This window comes from Typopeltis vanoorti, chromosome 2, assembly GCF_054136105.1.
Source record: "Typopeltis vanoorti isolate ZY-2024b chromosome 2, IOZ_Tvanoo_1.0, whole genome shotgun sequence".
Classification (NCBI taxonomy): domain Eukaryota; kingdom Metazoa; phylum Arthropoda; class Arachnida; order Uropygi; family Thelyphonidae; genus Typopeltis; species Typopeltis vanoorti.
In genome coordinates, this window is record NC_143550.1 from 22,804,204 (window position 1) to 22,824,152 (window position 19,949).

Sequence of the window (19,949 nt, forward strand, 5' to 3'; positions counted from 1 at the left end):
TAAGACAACAGATAATTGCCTTTGAAATGTGGTGCTATAGGAGAGCTCTGAAGATCTCATGGACAGATCATGCAATAAATACATATGTTGTACAGAGAATGAGAACACAGATCTTTATTAGTGTAAATGATCCATAGAAAGATGAGATTGGCAGGAGATGTACTGAGAAGTTCAGCAGGACACAGAATACTAACAGTTTCAGAAGGAAAAATAATGGGAAAAGATCAAGAAGTAAAAATGAAGGACATGGTTTGAAGATATAAGATCATGGGCAGGATCACATGTTTTGCAGACACAAAAAGGAAAGCCATCAACAGACAGAACTGGAAGGACATGGTGCTGCACCCTCTCACTGAGGAAACTATATGATGATGAAAGAGGAGAAGTTGATTTGGTAGATGTGATGGGATTTTCATCCTCTTATCACACATTTTTAAAAAGATTTTCAGTGTACCATCCCAAATGTGAAAAGAACATAGGAGAGGTCTGGGATTTATATAGCATTAGAAGTTGTACGAGAGAAGTAGCATTTGTATAGAAAAAAATGCCTAGTTTCTGGAGCAGAAAAGACTATAAATATAATGTGCTTATGTAATGTGGATATGACAGAAATGGCTAGAAGTGTAAGTTAGTTCCATGAAGAGATACCCGATCTTGTATGGAGATAGGAGTATTACTTTAAAATAAAAAAGAGGAAAGCAAATGTGTGACATTTCTTGTATGAAATAAGACAGAACAAACACATCATCCAAATACCCGAGTCCAATCTTTGATTTTAAAGTAGTGGCATTAACAGCCATTCTATTGAAATGATTCTATAACAATTAGCAATGGGAATGAAAGGATAAGTTTGTGCCTATGCTTTTTCTGTAGACACAAACTGTTTTTATCAAGAAAAATATCTAGATGGAAGGACAACCAAAAAAGAGACAGTGGTGCTAGCTAGAAATTTATTCAGTAATAGAAAAGCAGTAATGTCTTGCAGTGATATGGTACAGTATGACCCTTGCTGTCCTTGTGCCAATAAACTATAAATCAATTTACCAACCAATCTTGCAGCAAGGCACTGAAGAGTATCGAGATAAAACTTATAAAGAGGCATTATAATCTTTTTTATTTTGCATATTGTATTCTTCATAAAAATCAGAGAAAGAATTATGAGTAATTCATTGCAGTTATTTCTATGCTAAGATGTAAACCAGACAATTAATTCCAATCATGTGTTACAATTAGTACATTATTTTTTCTGGACTTAAATTATGTGCCACAGACCATAAGGTAAGTTATTGGCTCTAATTTTGTTATGCCTTCAGATGATATGACTTCTAAGAAACTGATGGTCATAACCACTAATTCCTTCTTGTTTATAAAAACTACAGATTTTTTTTTCCCCTCCTCCAGCTCCTGTTACGAGAGTGGTTCAATAAATTATGGGCCTGACTAACTTTTAGAGGTGATAGAAAGAAAACAACCCACTTTTCATTCTCCCTTTACTTCAACACACTTTCACATCTTTGAATTAACATTCCTATGCCCTTGAAAAACAGGGTCTTCTTTTGTCTGCAAAATGGCCTAAAACTGCATCTTTCACCTCACTGTCATCTGCAAATTTTCTTCCTCGAAGGTCTTTCTTCAGTTTTGAGAAGAGGTAGTAGTCACTGAGTGCTAGATCTGGGTTGTAGGGTGGGTTCTCAATCTCTTGGAAGCCACAGTCTTTCACTGCAGCCTTCACAACAATGCCATATAGTGGAGCATTCTTGTGAAGTAGGCAAACCACTATGACAGCATTCCTGATCTCTTCTCCATTATGGCATCATGTAGTTTGTACAGGATGAAGCATAATATTCTGCATTCACAGCAATATTCCTTTCCTTGAAGTCAATCAAGAGAATTCCCTGGAAATCCCAAAATATTACTGCCATGATCTTCTTAGTAGAGTGAGTGACCTTCGCTTTTTTTGGCGGTGCTTCGGCTGGTTTGCACCACTCCATGGATTCCCTTTTGGAAAGAGGATCATAATAAAGAACTATGGTTTCATCCCCGGTGACAATGGATTCCAGCACTTCTCTCCGATTCCCTTGGCAAAACTCTAAAAACTTGCAGGAACAGGTCAGACGATGCTCATTCTGAATTGAAGAAAGAATTGCACTGACCTTTTTCATATGAAGCTTCTCGTGAATGATGCGAAAGATGGTTCTTAGGGAAAGCCCCAACCTTGCTAAGATTTCTTTCAGCTTCAGCCATCTGTCATTGAGCGGTTACTCCTCAACAAGAGAGACATTTTCAGTTCATCACAAGGATCATCTTTGATTCTCTCTCTCTTCCAAGGCTAAACTGTTTAGCCCATTCCTTCACAGTGCAGTACTCAATTTTTAACATTACAGCCATTTAACATGCCACATATTAGTCACACGAGTGCCTCCAACTGAAAAGAGGTTAGGTTAGGTAATGACACAGGTAGAGAGTTGAAACTGGTGCATTAAGCTCTTCATAGGCAGTGCACAGCATTCTAAACCTGGCACAAATTTTGTATGTCAGGCCCGAAACTTATGGAACCTAACCTTGTATAAGAATATCTTAGTTTGCTTTTAGCAATTTAGTAGCTTGTATTTCTCTTTATTAAGGATACTGAATATTATTATTTTCATTACAATTACATTGGCTGTTTCAATGTTAAACCAGAAACCAATTTATTCATTTAGTTCTAATTAGTCCTCAATTAAAACTATTTAATGGTATTCTCCCTTATACAGAGCTCCAAGGCTTATTCAGCAATAATTTAACATAACAAATCCACTAACAGGACACTAAACAAAAGCTTCATGTCCTGTTAATTTTCCTTGATTTCCCTGTAAATTTTCCTTGATATTGTTATGTCGTTGCTCTTAGTACTTTTCTGTAATTTAGTTCTATTATGTTTGCCTTACTATACTATAATTAACTCTCTTCTAATTCTTGATTATCTTTAACACTCAATTCAATTTTTGTATCTATCACTCTCTATATTCTACTCAATCTATAATTTAAGCCATTTCTTAGACCAGTCACATGTATTCTTTAAATATTAGAGGCTTTATCTTAGTTAGGAACAAAACCCTTAATTCTATTATCTGAGACTGTCTCCTAATCAAATATTGGCACGTTTATTTTTTAAAGCTGCGCCAGCCAATATCCTAGGATAGATGAGACTCTTATCCAAGGAGACCTTCTCAGAATAATATACAGCGGTGAAAGTTCTAGCACTTATACTCATATATAATCTAATTCAATTCACCTATATCAAACTTAGTATGCAGTCGTGGCACATAAATTTCTACTATACTTCTATATCCCTCCCGCTTAGGTTCAGTTTTATGAGTGGTAATTTGAATTCATATCTCAGGCCAATATCAGGTATAAAATACAAAACATGTTTATTGAGGTCTAAAATTTATATACAAGGAATGCACCAAACACATGGTTATTTCAACTTAATTCTAAGTAAAAGAATTAGATAACACAGCTAAATACCCTTGAACATGAATAATAACTCGCTCTACTGAATTGCTCATAAAAATACAAAATTGCTAGTTTATAATTTTATCCCCTCAATCATTTCTAAGTTACTTAATATTTCTCACATACAATCTCCTTCTCGGACATTTCTTTCCAGTTGGGAAGGGTCACTGCCAAATATGATAATCTCTTAAAAGTTCACTATCAAATGTCCACGCTCTAAATTACATAGTGTCCACTCATTTCTTTAACTGGAAACATAAAATAAATTCTCTACTTTACCATCCCCTGGAATGATTATCTGGTCCATTCACTGCTTTGTTTAGACGTCTCGATCTTTCTGCTGGCTTTCGCCCACGTGGTCACTTACGATGATTGCACGATATAGTCGCTCTGAAACGATACGCCGATGTGCCACCCTGGTCTCGTTCCGTTACCACTTACAGTTTTCAGCATTGCCGGTTCTTCGGTCTTGCTCAGCTGCTCTGCTATGAAGGGTTAGCTAGCTAGGAAACTTGATCTACAGGAAATGCATAACTTCTACGGCCGATCCAGAATCACCCAGCTGGTGGGAGAGAGAGAGAGCCAACGTCCACGAATAAAACAGGAACCAGGAACCTTGAGAGAAGGGGGGAAACCCCTTTTATATCCTTTGGTGCCCTCTCTCTCTGCTACGTTTTTCCGCACGGTACGCATCTTCGGTGTGTGGCGTCTTCCGAGAGCTCGTTCGAGCTTCATCTTCCATATAATCTCTCTCTGCCTTAGGCCATAAGTTACACTGGATGACTAAGATGTGACCTTTAGACATTAGCTTACACTCAATTAATTCACATACACTGCATAGGATATTCTATTTTAACTACGATTTTATACAAAATTCCTTTCATGACTTTGTGTAAAGAGGATTAATTTCACATTTCTAAATCAACGTTCTTTCAGCTCTACTTAAGGTTAATATATGTGTATTTACTTTCTTGGCCAAGTACAAGTTTCTCATTGTTTACATTTTTGACTTGTTAGATTCTGAATGAATTAATTCCTTTCCAAATTTGATCATTCAGGATGTAACAATAATGTATTTTTCTCATTAGAAGTCACCATGGCTGTATGTACTAAATTAACTTAAGTAAAGCATTAGTCTTGCCTTATTGTGATGGCCAGACTGTACATTTTACTCCTGAAAATAAACTTAAATTGTCGATTTTTTTTTCCCCTTCTTTTAGCAGTGATTAATTCCAAATTACTGAATAATTTTAAACATGTGTCCACATGAAACTTACAGACTGCTTATCCACAGCAAGATGTTTATATATCAATGCAGACCTGGCTGCATCCACCTAATTAAATTATTATTGGAATTATTTAAGTTAAGGGATATTACATCCCATATTGTTTCATAGCCGAACATGCCGAATATAGGAACTATATAAAATTCGGCGATGCCAAGCGTAAGCAAATACCTGGATAGTGCAACACATAACCCATTTGGTAGTGCAACACTGAGGCAACTCATACCAAGGGTGGAGCAAGCTCCAATCACTGTTCTTGGTATTTACTGATAATGTGAAACCCAGCTCCTAGGAGCTGTATTACTGTTCTACATTATGAGAGAAGGTTATATTGAGGTCTCATCAGTGAGTGGGTAGACCTAGTTAATACCAAGCTTGTAGTGAACAGAACTTGCATATCCTGCTATAAGAATTGCCAAGGTGTCCTAATAAATTACTAATTATATGAAGAGCCAAAAGCTTCAATTCAGCAACGTGAAATTATTTAAGTTAAGGGATATCACATCCCATAGGCAACCCCTTTGGCAACTGGCATATGGAAATATGACTTCTGCATTACTTCAACCTTGGTATCATTTCTCGGTCTGGCTCCCACTGAAGAGACCTCAATAAAGGTCGAAACTGGTTTGGGTAACGATCCTTCCCATAATGCATAGGATTATACATGTCTGTAAAGAGATGTGCTTTACATTATGGGATACTAAGGAAAGTGATCAGAACTCAGTTCACCTTTGCTTTCAGTGGATACCGAAGTATCCATTTTTTCTGTGGAGATGTCTGGCGGTTCATCTTTAAGTGATATCTTTGCCATAATTTTTTTGACAAGGGGGGGGGGGGGGGGTTCTCATAAATATGGGATGTAATATCCCTTAACTTAAATAATTTCGTGTCGCCGAATTGAAGCCTTTGGCTCTTCATATAATTAGCAATTTATTATTGGAAGTTCTTTTCACTTGGTTAGACTATAAATTATATATTTAGTTTAATCCTTTATTCAAATGTAAGCAAACGAAGTTTGTGCCTGAAGTGTCTTCAGGACTGGGGCAATTCGTGGCAAAGGTGGACTGAGTTGAGTTCTGATCACTTCCCTTAGTATCCCATAATGTAAAGCACGTCTCCTTGCAGACATGTGGATTAAACTAAATATATAATTTATAGTCTAACCAAGTGAAAAGAACTTCCACCATCTTTCTCTAATCCAGAGAGAATTAATAATAAGGTTTGGCAACCCCTTTGGCAACTTGCATATGGAAATATGACTTCTGCATTGCTTCAACCTTGGTATCACTTCTCGGTCTGGCTCCCACTGAAGAGACCTCAATAAAGGTCGAAATCGGTGATCCTTCCCATAATGCATACGATTATACATGTTCGCAAGGAGATGTGCTTTACATTATGGGATACTAAGGAAAGTGATCAGAACTCAGTCCACCTTTGCTTTCAGTGGATACTGAAGTATCCATTTTTTCTGTGGAGATGTCTGGCCGTTTATCTTTAAGTGATATCTTTGCCATAATTTTTTTTGACAAGGGGGTTCTCATCGAATGGGACCATTTTTGGAGTTGTCTCTGCAGTAAGGCCATAGGTCATGCGACTGATGCACTGAATAAAGGAGCACTTGTGATCATCAAGTTCAGGTATGGGGAAATTATCAGGTGGTGGAATAGATATACAAGTTTGAGTTGCTATTGACATTTTCTTAATTGTTACCTTCTCAGCATACGAGGATCTCAGATCAGGTGTAGTGGCGGCTAGCTTTCTTTTCGCATCCTGATGCGATATGTTTTATTCTGTTTTAATTTTCTGTACTTCTTTTTCATTTCTCCACTTCTGACATGCACAAGAGTAAGCTGAATGATCTCCCAGGCAGTTGACACATTAAGCTTTTTTTTTTTTTAGAGCAAGATTTGTTCTCATGCTCTTTAACACAACATCGAGCACATGTGGCAGAATCACGATAGGCAGTTTGGGAATGCCCATATTTCTGACATTTAAAGCATCTTAGCTGATTAGGGATGTACACTAACAGGACAGCTGAGATACTCTGCTTTTACAGATGTTGGAGGCTTAGGTGTATGAAAGGTAAGGACAATGTTCCTGGTTGAAACCAGGTGACCATCCTTACATATCAAGATGTGCCTCACACCCATTACTCCGTGATCTTTAAGCTCTAAAGATATTCACCTCATCAGGAACATCACGGAGATCCGATTCTGATATCATTCCTCTATAGGAATCTAGAGTTTTATGAGGTATTACTGTGATTGGTATTCTATCCATTGATGTTGCTCCCAGTAGTTTTCTCAGAATGTTGTTGACACAAGGATATCACCAGAACGTAATTTCTTAACAATTTTGGGAGGTCTTGCCAATCCTTCTAAGCCCTTTTAAATAAAAAAAGGGCAATATTTTCCCTATTGGCTTTTCACCTGTTGCATGAATGATCAAAAACACTGGTACATTTATACTAGTATCATATATCTTTTGTTTCTTACTTTTACCAAATGCCATATCTACAGTATCAGTACTGGTTGGGACTTCGTTAGGGTCCCTGAAACGTTTGAGGATCAAGAATTCATGCTCAAGGAGTTTTTGGTTTGGTGCCGCTCTCCATCTACAAAGGAGCCACACAGGGATGCCCACTGACTGGAAAGCAATGAGTGTATCCAGGAAAGGATCACTGGTCACATGTTTTCCCTCAGGCAGTCTATCCTTTACTGTCTACCGCAAGCCTACACATACCTGCCAATATATACATGCTAACTCATATCACCACTCTTCACAAAAATTTGGAGTCATTTATACCCTCATAAACAAAGCTATAACAATTTGCTCTAATGAACAACCTATTAAACAAGAATTACAAATTATTAGCAACATATTTATAAATAATGGCTATAGCAAAAATACTATCCATAAAGTACATAAAACTTCAAAAAATACATGCAATATAGATTATAGTAAAACCATAGTTATCTTATACATTAAATTTTATCATAAACAATAAATAGGATGCTACACCATTATAATCTTAATGCCACTTTTAAACCACCTATAAAATTAAAAAAAAAAACATATTCAACTTCTCTAAGGATCCTGTCATTTCATTGGCTCACCCTGGAGTTTATTGTATCCATTGCACCTAACTTACCTTATGTTGGTGAACTGGACATACAATCCCTATCCATAAAAAAGAACACAAACAACACACTAAATTTAATAATATTGGTGAAGCAGTACAATCAGATCACACCAAATTGATTTGTAAAGTACCTATTCTTTACATCATACAAAAACCTGATATGAACACAAATTTAAAGAAGCCTGTGAAATTTTGATTAACCATCCTAATGGCTGGCCTGGTTGGCCGAGTGGTTAGCGTATCCGCTCTCCAGCCAAAAGGTTGCAGGTTTGAATCCCGCCGTGGGCATGGATGTTTGTGATTGTCTGTGAAAGTACTAGTGGTGGTAGTCAGCAGTGTTAGATGATGAAGGGTTGGTGAGCAGTGAGATGGAGAGGTGTAGAGTAGATGCCCTCCCTGGAGGTGTGATGTGATGTAATAATAATAATAACGATGGCATAAAAATCCCAAGAATTTGGATGGCACACATTCAGTCCACTTAGTTTAAATTTTCCAGCAAACCCTCACTTTAGGACTCTAATCAATTATTTAATTGGCTATCATCCATACTGTTTTGTTTTAATTTATATGTATACTTATATGAGTAACTTTGTGTGAACATGTTGCTCTCTAGCTTAATTTATTTTTGTAACCAAATAGATAAAAATAATAATGACAAGAGGACTCTAGGTTGATGAAGTAAGTTTTTTTCCCACGAGAGGTCAGGCCAGTAGTTTTAACAGTTGACTAAATCAAAGTAACTTTAGCATACCTCTTAACCACATGGCAGCTCTGGTGATACTAAGCTTATACAATTGCATTAATAAATGCAAACACATATCATATAACAAAAACGTATTCCTTATTAATAAAATTTTTCAGTAATAAGGAATATATAGTATATATCAAAACTGTCAAAAATACTTTGTTGATTCTGTTGTCTATTTCCATATTTAATTTACCATGTTCACTAAAAATTGTACCTAAGTAGCTGAAATGTTTCACTTCTTCTCCATTCAAATGCAGTTGATATTTTCATTGTCTTTGTCTTGTTATTTCTAGCCTTCATACCATATCTATTACAACAGTCATTCAATTTAGCCAAGGAATCTTGCAGACTTGTAGTGGATTTATTTAGAAATTCACATAAAGCAAAGAACTGACATTAACATCTCCAATTTTGATTACTTTCCTTCATAATGTGATCCATATAGATCAGGCATGGTCATCTTCATTCTATATGAGGGCCAATATATGATTAGTGGTAGCGTCACGGTCCGCACACTTTTGTCTAAAAGTGTGCGGCCTTCAATAAACTTAAATAAAAAGCTCTGCATTTTTTCAAGGTAATAGTTATATTGTATTGAATTACTAAATTTGTTATATCATTTTTGCTACTGGGAGAACAATATAAAATACTTCATTGATTTAAATAAGTTGTTAAATTAAATTTAATTACATATTTTTGTTGTTTTTTTTTACATGTAACGCAACTTAATGAGACCACTGTGGGAATTCATGTGCAGCATTAAGTTCATAAAAGTCGATTTTCAATGATGATGATGACGATATTCCTAACAAATCCTGAAGGTGGTCATCAGTCCGTCGGCTTCTTTGTGATGATTTAACTGCCCTCATAGTTCAGAAAGTGCATTCACATACATATGTGAATATGTATGTGAATGCACTTGATTTCAGCTTGAGATGCAATTCTCAAGCTGAAATCACTCAATGCAGGATATTTTTCCCTTGGTACTAGTTTCCAAAAGTCAATGCCTATCTCCACTCTTGACTGGAAAAAGGGGATTTTTTGAAGGTCACACAACTCCAATCGAATAGTGTCATGCCGTTCTGAAATGTCGCATTTGATTGGGTTGTTAAATAAATGTCATTTGTGGCCGTCCCTGTAACTTCACGTTGAATTCATTCATGTGGTGTGTGATGTCTGTTAGAAAGGTGAGTAAGCTGTTAAAATGAGGATCACATAGTTTTGTGATTAGTTCTTTGTTTGTCTTCTCGTGTTGCTCTAAAAACAGTTTTATTTCCTTTCTCAAAGCAAAAAACCGTTTCAAACAGTTCTCTCTGCTTAGCCAACATACTTCTGTGTACAACACTAAATCGTCATATTCTGCCTCCATTTCTGTTACAAAAGAAAGAAACTTGCGGTGTGTCAAGGCCAGATTTCCGCCCTTAATTATATTCGCACACTACATTACAGTTTCATAACATCCTTTATCTCCAGAATTTTACCACACAGAGCCTCCTGCTGTATAATGCAGTGCAATTGATTCCAGCCTTCCTTAGTAAGCTAACTAAGCCTGTTTGAGTACCACGCATTAATTTGGCAACATCTGTCACAACAACTGTAAGATTGTTGATGTCACCAGTACCATTTACAACCTTCATAACTGCATTATAAATGTCTTAACCTTTGGCTGTGTTATGCAATGATTCTAATGCTCTTCATTAATAACAAAGTCTTTGGAAACAGTTTGAATGAAAATTAGAAGTTGAGTTGTATCTGCTATGTCAGTTGATTCATCCAGAGCCAATGAGAAGTATGCTGAATCTGTAATAACACTTTTTAATTTATTTAATATGCGAGAACCTATTTCCTCGACTCTTTTTGTTACCGTTTGTTTTGATAGTGGGATACTTTCAAACTCACTGGCAATTTTATCTTCCCCGAATACACGTGCCATTTTCACAGAACAGTGTTTTACAAATTCACCATCAGATAATGATTTTTTTGCTTTCTCTGCGCTTACAACAAACGATGCCAAGAGTAAGCTTTTTTGTATTGATGTTGGTTTAGTAAAAATAGATTTCTGAGCACTAACCTTTCTCTTCAAATTACGTGCAATTTTAGTACGTACTTGTCCAATGTATTCTTGGTATTTAGCGGCATGGTGTTGTATGTAGTGCGTTTGAGGTTATATTCCTTGTGCACAGACAATACTTGCAAACACACAAGGCACTGTGGTTTGTTGTCGTTATTGTTTATAAACAGAAATTAATTTTCTCATTTCTCCTGAAATGATCTATTTTCTTCACAGATCTGACATTTCTTACTCATAGTACACAAAGGCTGAAGTAACTGACCAGGGAAAACAAACTGCAACAATAACACCGTTAACTGTGAAACTGATCACTGTAACCACAGGAGAGCAAGTGACTTTCAATGATATGTTGCTCTGGAGCGCATAGAAATCTACCATTCCCACTACTACAACTCGCACAGAGAAGCAGTAGATTTCATAAATTTTATAATCTTTTTAAAGCAATTTTCATTCCGTGTTGAGAATATAAATTGTCCCAATCATCAGAAATAATGAATATAATTACACCACTGTAGACATCCAATAATCGGAACATGTGGATTACTTCCATTTTCATCAAGGTGAAAAATCTAATCTTTGCAGAACACAAAGTTTCTATTAGACACGATCCTATGTGACAATGGAAAAATGCACACAGTACTTTCCAATTTGACACTTGAAAGAATGTTTTGTTGAAGCTCTTTACAATCAACCCAATTATAATCAGAATGGTGGTGTAAAATTTTTAAATTCTGGGAAGAATTTGGAAAAGACCAAATGCTCACCAATAATCCAACATTCAACTAAAATGTCTATCTGTAATGCTTAAAGAAATAGTGTTTGTGATATATTTATTTATATATATTGAATCAGAAAATCTGATTGAATATATATAAATAAATATATCACAAACACTATTTCTTTAACTTTTAGCTTTAATTTAGTTTTAAATTTCAAAACTAATAGCTAAATTGATAATACAATAATTTAATATCAGTTTTTTATCAAATCAAATTTTACAAATCAAATAAAGACTAAGTATTGCTTGATATAATGCACCATTGACCATATAACTGTAGCGTATTGAATAGCTTCTCTATTGTCACTTTGTCATATGCCTTTTCCAGATCTACAAAACTTAAATGCAGATCTTTGTTATATATCCATCATTTCTCAACTATCTGTCGTAAAGTAAAAAATCTGATCCTGATAGCCTCCATATGGCCTGAATCCAGCTTGTTCTTCACCAAGCTTTTCTTCCACAATCCTTCTCAAGTATATTTGTGTAAATCTTACCAGGAACTCTCAGTAAAGAAATACCTCTGTAATTCTCATATTCAGTTTTATTTCCCTTTTTTTTTTTTTTTAATATATATATATATATATATATATATATATATATATATATATATATATATATATATATGGGTAACTAAGAGAACGCTACTCCAATCATCCAGAATTCGTCCCTCTGTCCAGGTTTTCTGAACTATGCAGTGCAGCCACTGTAAGAATTTTATACCTTCATACTTTAGCATTTCTGGTCGAATATCATCTACTCCTGCTGCCTTTCCACATTTCAGGCCTTTGATGGCTTTTTCTACTTCAAGTATGGATATGTATTCCTGACTGTATGCCTGTTGAGTGTTTTTTTTTACCACTGTGCTATCACTGCTTGTTTCTTTTAGCAATTTTTTGAAGTAATTACTCCATACTTCATGGATATCTTTTTCTCCAGTTTTCATGTCACCTTTATCATCTCTAATTCCTTTTACAGCACTCTTTCTTCAACTTTTCTGAGCTTCTTCAAACCTCCAAAATATCTTGCCACTTTCTTGATATTTATTTTCTATGTTCTTACCAAATCTTCCCATGACTTTTGTGTAGCTAGTTTTACACAGTGTTTAGCTTTCTTACATTTATCTCTGTATTCTCTAAGAGCATAAGCTGGCTTATTTCCCAGGAACTTCTGATGTGCTTTCTTCTTTTCTTTCACTGCCTCTTTAACTTCCTGTGTCCACCACGGAGTTCTGATTTTTTTTTTATCCTTGCAGACAACCTCACCACATGCCTCTCTGGCTGAATCAATCAGAGTTTTCTTCAGGTCTTGCCACCAAATCTCCAAGGTTTGGTTCCTGTTCTCAAACTCTTTCATTTTTTTTTCAATAATCTTTGTGTATTTTAGTCTACAGTTCAAATCTGAGAACTGCTCAACTTTTATTTGCTTTAAAACTTTCTTACATGTTCTTCTTTTCAATATGGAATTCAATTTTATTCTGCTCAAGACTAAATGGTGATTACTTCCCATTTCAAATTTCACTCTGGTGTTCTGCACTAGAGAGAAAACATCACTATCAACAATAACATAGTCAATGAGATATTTCTTATTCTTTGCCTCTTCAATCCATGTGAATCTGTGCACATTTTTATGTTGGAACATGGTGTTAGTAATAACCAGTCCATGTCCTGAGCAGAAATCCAACAGATATATGCCATTATTATTAGCTTTGCTCTTTTCTCCAAATTTGCCCAAAATATTTTTGTATGTCTCACAATAATTTCCTACTCTGCTATTTAGATCCCCAACAAGAACCAACTTTTCCTTTTTCATTGTGTCAGTTGCCTTCTCTCTAAAGCCTCAAAAAATTCTTCCACTTCTACCTTAGTAGAACCTTCTGTGGGACCATAAGCACAAATAAGTCTCATTGTCCAGTTGCTCATATCACTCTACTTGAGACTTCCTGCCATTCAAGAAGATTAGTTTGTATTTAGCGTTGATTACTATGGCTACTCCTTTTCCTTGATTGTCATTGCCTGAATATAACATTTTGTATTTATTGCTCAGAAAGATCTCACTGTTTTTTTGTTTTGAGCAAATACCAGAATGGGGAAATGGACGAGATTTATTTGCGACTTTTTATCACACAGCAGGTTCTACGAAGAAGTGAAGGAATTTTTTGAGGCATTAGAGAAAATAAACGATAAGATAAAAAAGTAAAAGTTGGTCTTTACTGGAGACATAAAGAGCATAATACAAGTACAAAGAACAGAAAAGTACCTGTTGGACTTCTGTTCAGGCCATGGACTAGTTATTACTAACACCATGCTCCAACACAAATTCATGGAGAGAAGCTGCAAGAAATAAGAAAAGGCTCATCGACTATGTTATTGTTAATAGTGGTGTTTTCCCACTGGTTAAGAACACGAATATCTGAAAGGATTTGAAATTAAAAGAAATCCCCATTTAGTCTTGAGCAGTATAAAACTGAATTCCATACAAAAAAGAAAAGCGTGTAAGAAAATTTTAAAATTAATCAAACTTGAGCAGCTTTCAGATGTGAACTGTACACCAAAGACATTAGAGGAAATAGCTGACATGATGAAAAAGGAAAAGTTGGTCTTTATTGGAGATCTAAAGAGCAAAATAGGAAATGACTACCAAACAGAAATGTTTTGAGAAAATCTACAGAAAAGAGCAGAGAAAAAGAATACACAAGAAGAAATGAAAGAATTTGAAAACAGGAAAAATAAAACCTTTGAAGCTGTGGCAAAAGCTGAAGAAAACATTAACTGATTCAACCAGGGAGGCATGTAGTGAGATTGTCTGCTAGCATACAAAAATCATACAATCAAAAAGCATAATAAAAATTGAAGGGTACAGGGGAAAAACAACGTCAGTCCAATTTGGCCTTCAGGCCATTATTTGCCATTTGCTTTTTTAAGTACTATTTAAATAATTATGCTTAATATACATGAATGTACCATATCTGTTATTTTTTTTATTTTGTTATGCTATGTTTACTTGCATTTTGACAACAAGGAAAATTTAATTACGTTTCTTTCGGAAGTTAATATCGTGGACTGAAGTTGTTTTTCCCCTGCACCCTTCAATTCCTAGCAAGTAAGTTAGTGCTATTAGAGAATCATATATTTTATAATTTATAACTTTTACAATTTATAATTACATTTATAATTTTACAATTATAAATAGGGAAACTAATCAAAACAAATAAGTAGTCTGTGTACACTAAGAAAACGACTCTGAGGTTCTCATGCCATGAAGGAAAACCAGGCTTCTCTGTCATATGCTAATTGATGGATCTCTGATGCAGAGAATTGGGGGGAAATGGGGAGAATATTGCTGATGTATTTCCAATATTGAGTTCGGGATTAGCCTCTTTTTTTCTTTTTTCATCTGTAGGCTTGCAGAGGGTGGATGTCTGAGTTTGTGACTGAGCCATTTATTTGGTTTCTTTGAACAGTGCTGACAAGAGGATCTTGCTGGGTTTCATTTAATACAAGAGAGTTGGGAATGTGGCCAGGGGTAATCAAGGATATTTCTTAGACAAGGAGTTCCAAAGCTATTTTATATTGGTTGCTGCTTTTGTTGAGATGTTAGAGGTCTGGGAGCCGTACAGAACAATAGACTGGCTGGTGCACTTGTAAAGACAAATCTTAGTTTCCTTTGATATGAGGCTCGGCTTCCATACTTTATTAAGACCTCTGTGGAAATCTAGCGCTTTCTGTTTTCTGGTCTTATTGTGTGTTAAGGAATCTGAGATATGTGATCCTACGTCCTCTACCTCGTCAAGATGATCATTTTTGATTCATATAGATGTACCCATGTATCTGATTTTTTAATATCTTTATTTTTTGGGAGTTTATTTTTAGTCCAAATATTTCTGTGGTTCTCCTAAGGCTGTTGAAGTGATTTGGGGCATCTGTAATGCTGGAGTCAATGAGGACTATATCATCTGCAAAGCTAAACTCCTCAAGGTGCATCTGTATATATGAGTCTTTGATGAGGATTCCAAATTTAACTTGAATCAATTTAAATATATAGTCAATCACTATGATGAATAGATATGGGGGGCCAGAGTATCTTCCTATAGGACTCCTGTGGTGATGGAAAAACTGTTTTAAATTCATTAACTAGTACTGTGGCGTGATATCCCTGGTAGGGTGCTTTGATTGCTCTGATTATTTTAGGTGGAATGCCATAAAGTTTGAGTGTTTCCCATAGTCATTCCCTGTCAACAGAATCAAATGCTTTAGTAAAGTTCAAAAGCAATGGTGGTAAGTTCCTGTCCTTTGAACCCTCTATTAGTCTTCTGATGCAGTGAATGTGTTCTAGAGTACCACATTTTTTTGAGGAATCCAGCCTGGTTTGTACAAAATAATGGAGTTATATGTAGTTCAATTCTATTTAATATCATTCTATTGTAGATTTTTAATGGAGTATAAAGGAGTGTGATTCTTCTGTAGTTTTTCAGGTTACCCTTTTTTTTTTTTTTTGGAACTGGTATTATTAGACCATCTTTCCATTGTTTAGGAACTTTCCCGGAGGAAAGTTCCTAAACTATTAGAGAATACGAAGAAAATATAAGAAACTGAAGCACTGTGTAAAACTCACTAAATAAAACCCTTGGAAAGACTTTGGCAATGGGAGAATTCTAGAAAGGTACTAAGAGTAGGATCTCATAGTACCCATCTATAAACAAGAGAAGAACAAAATGTGAGCTTTAGCAACTGGAGAAAGGATTGGTGTTTGATTGACTGTGTTTGACTGCAGGAGCAAGAAAGAAAGTGAATGGAAAAGCATAACAGTGCAAGAAACTCACAGAAAAAAGAAAATGTTGTATGAGATTTGATGAGAGGTACACTTAATGAGAAAGTAAGCTTGCAGAAAAAAGAAGTGAAACACTTAATGTTCTGTATATTGTTTAAGAAAATGAAAAACTTATTTGTTAATAAATAAAATTATTTACTTATTATCCTATATTTTGCAGAAGTCAAATCAGCATCAACAGGGATTAATACACTTGCATGCAGGCACATTTCAGTAACAAATATCAAAAAACCAGAGAGATACAGGAAGACCTAGTCCTACAATTATGCCACCTATTGGCTTCAGTTAGATGCTCTTGGTAGTTGGGCTCAGTCTGCTGATGAAGATTATCATATGGAGAAGGAGGGTCTGATACAACCATATTTGTCTAAGTTGGGATAATTAGTGTGGGCTGCAGCTGATTCGAGGAAAAGCCTCTTGAACTTGAATTTGCTTTGGTGGAGTAAGGTGGCTTTTTCCCCAACGGATCCTGAGACAGGTATCCAGGACATGGGCTTTCAATCCAGAGCAGCCGAAGTGGTGGAATCAGATGTAATCTTGGTGTTCTGATATATGAATGTTGGCTGTACTACCTGTTTCTCCATAATAAGAAAGGTTGCAGCTGTACGGTACCTACTGAACTCCAGGTAAATCCAAAGGTAGTAACTGGTCTTTTGGGGGGGGGGGGGGCACAGATAAGACTGCTAGCTTTTTGTGTAGTATATAGGTGGTCATGAAATTGTGCTCTATTAATATCTTGGCCACCTTTTCTGAAACACCCTGGATATAGGGGAATGTGACAGACTTGTTGTAATCTATGTTGGAGGGGTTAAAAATTCTTTGTATTTGGTGGGATGTGTAGCCATTGGCCAGAAAAGTGTATTTTATGTGGATGAGTTCTGTATTGAGTGCATTGTTATTTGAGCAAATTAATTTTGCCTGGTGTACTAGTTTTTATAGCCCCAAACTGTTGGTGGGGGAGGGGGACATGCAATTATTGATGGATGTATCTACTTGTATGTGTGTGTGTGTTGGTTTCCTGTAGACAGCGAAGGCTAGGGTGAAGACACCCTAGTTACAATCCATCTTGTAACTAGGGTGTCTAGGAAGGACAAACGGATGTTACTTTATATTTCTGTTGTGAACTAGATCCTTCAATGTTCGCTGTTCAAAAGAAAAAGGAAAACGTGCAAGGTATTCTGGTGTAATATGTGTATTATTTACTTGTTATTTATATATATTTTTCCTTTCTTATTCTCACTATTCCTTCTTACTATGAGTTTTATGCCTATGGATACCAGAAAATTTATTTGATAAGACTGCGGCACCGGTATCTTTTAATTGGCATAAAACTCAGTAATACGGCCAGCTGATTTCTCTCTCTCTAACAGGCCCCAGTTACAAAGAGGAGAGTCCAGGTCCAGTTGCCAACAGAGGAGAGCCGAGATTCAAGTGCCAAGAGAGCAAAAGGCAAAGCGCTGTTACCAAAGAGAACTAGATCAGTCATTGCCGGTTGGCAGTTACAGTCACAGTCTATTTTCCACTTAACTATACGCTTAGGCTATCTTACTTGGTCTCTCGCTCTTAAGTTCAAGTTTTTTTTTTTTTTTTTTTTTTTTTTTTTTTTTTTTTTTTTTTTTTTTTTTTAAGGACCAGCGCAATGTAAAATAAACAATCAGGCGGCACTCTATTTACATATAATTAAAACATTTATTTACAATTAAAACAAAGTACATTAAATAAGTGATAAGGAGGTTACTCTCTCTCTCTCTACCTATCCTTAATACTTTTAGTATAAAGAAACAAACTTTCCCTTTTCAATATTGAATGACTATACAATATATTTAATTAAAAGAAACATGTATTAACCACAGTGAAAATTAATTGTAAATATTTCATCCTAAGTATCTTAGGACATCTGATTCTATTGATTCTATTACAATGAGATTCTATTGTAATCATGCACCCTAACTGTATGTTATCCTATTATTGTTTTAAACTACTGTACTGATGATGTTCTAAGATACTTAGGATGAAATATTTATAATTAATTAATTTTCACTGTGGTTAATACGAGTGTTTCTTTTAATTATGATTGCACCACAGGTTTCATTATTTAAAAAAAAAAATATATATATATATATATTTACTCTGTAACTTCTCTGCTTAAAAAAAATCAAATAGCCAAGACTAATTTACTCAAAGAGATTAGCTAGCTATGGCAAGTTATCTTACAATTTATATTCCAGCTAACAACAAATCAGGACTCTCTTATAGATATTTCTTGTTACTATTTCTTATCAGTCCATCTATGACATCTCTCTTAGATTACAAAAAAGAATGCACATTAAAGGATGTAATACACAGACAGAGGCTCTTCGCCACGACACCTTCCAAAAGTCCTGCATCAAAGTCTCCATGGTTTTTCTTTCATCTCATGCCTTAGGTTTCCATCTGGAGAGTCTTGTTTCAGGGGGCCGCTTTGTAGGAATATCAGCGGGTCTTGGACTACAATCTTCCTAGTGCTCAAAAGTTCAGGTAAGACGTTTCAGCATACAGGCTTGAAGATCACTCTGCGGCTTTTGGCTTCGGTTGACTTCTCGCAGCACTAGGACATCCGACCGGCACTTGGCATCGGCTGTTCTCCCAATTTTTTTCCTCTGGGTCCGACTACTTCTGGTTCTCTGCCGACTACCTCTCCTGCTTCGGTAACTGGACCTCGCCTCTGCTCTCTTGGCAATTGGACCTGGACTCCCCTCTCGATGTTCAACTCAGTCTCCTTTTATTTTCGCCTTCTCGGGCCCTTGCACCAAGGGTTGTAAACTGTGAAAAAATCGGCAATTCACCTTGATCCTTTTGTTAAGGCCGACCCGTTCTTTCTACTCCTCTGTGCACTCTTTTTTTTCTTTTTTTTGTCTTGTTGGGCAGCAGAAACTTCTCTGAAACTAGAGGATCTCTTTGATACTAGCTTTTGAAGGTGTTCATGCGCAGAGCTTCGCAAACAACTTTCTCACACACACTTAATCATAAACAACTTTCTTGTACTCTTATACAAAGTTCTGATGGCAAAGCATTGCCCTTTTTTTTTTTTTTTTTTTGACATTCTAGAAACTTTAGTTAAAAACAGTAAATACAATCGATTCCCACAGGGTTATTTACATTAATCTTTAACATAAAATACATAGAGATAAACAAGGTTATTTTTTGTAACAGTTCTCATGAGACTTGACCTCTGTAAAAATCTATGTAAAGCACTTTGGTATTTCTAAACTACATCGAATTTTACACCGGACATGTGGCCAAACTGCAAACACATCGTCCAGATGGCATAGCCAAATAGTGGGTAACAACAGTCTAACCTTCTAGACACCCTAGTTACAAGGGAACTAAATAGATCCCTGAATTTAGATAAGAAATCAGGGCATTATTTTCAGTCTCCTCCTTGAAGGAGGAGACTTTGTCCCATTTAAAGACACCTTGGCACTTATCCAAGCATAATCCCCCCCCAATATATCAGCCCTTTTTAGTTTGCTATGAAGTTGGGCTATTTTGTTTGGCTAGGAAAATTCTACAAACAAATCAAGGACACAACCATTGCCCCCCCCCCCCCCCCGGAC

General features: G+C 35.9%; 1 protein-coding gene across 3 annotated transcripts in view; it reads right to left on the bottom strand.

Moving 5' to 3' along the window:
• The window catches only part of LOC150108872 (uncharacterized), a 222,416-nt gene that overhangs the window by 17,915 nt on the left and 184,552 nt on the right, over window positions 1-19,949 (bottom strand). The gene's annotated exons all lie outside the window — the stretch shown is intronic.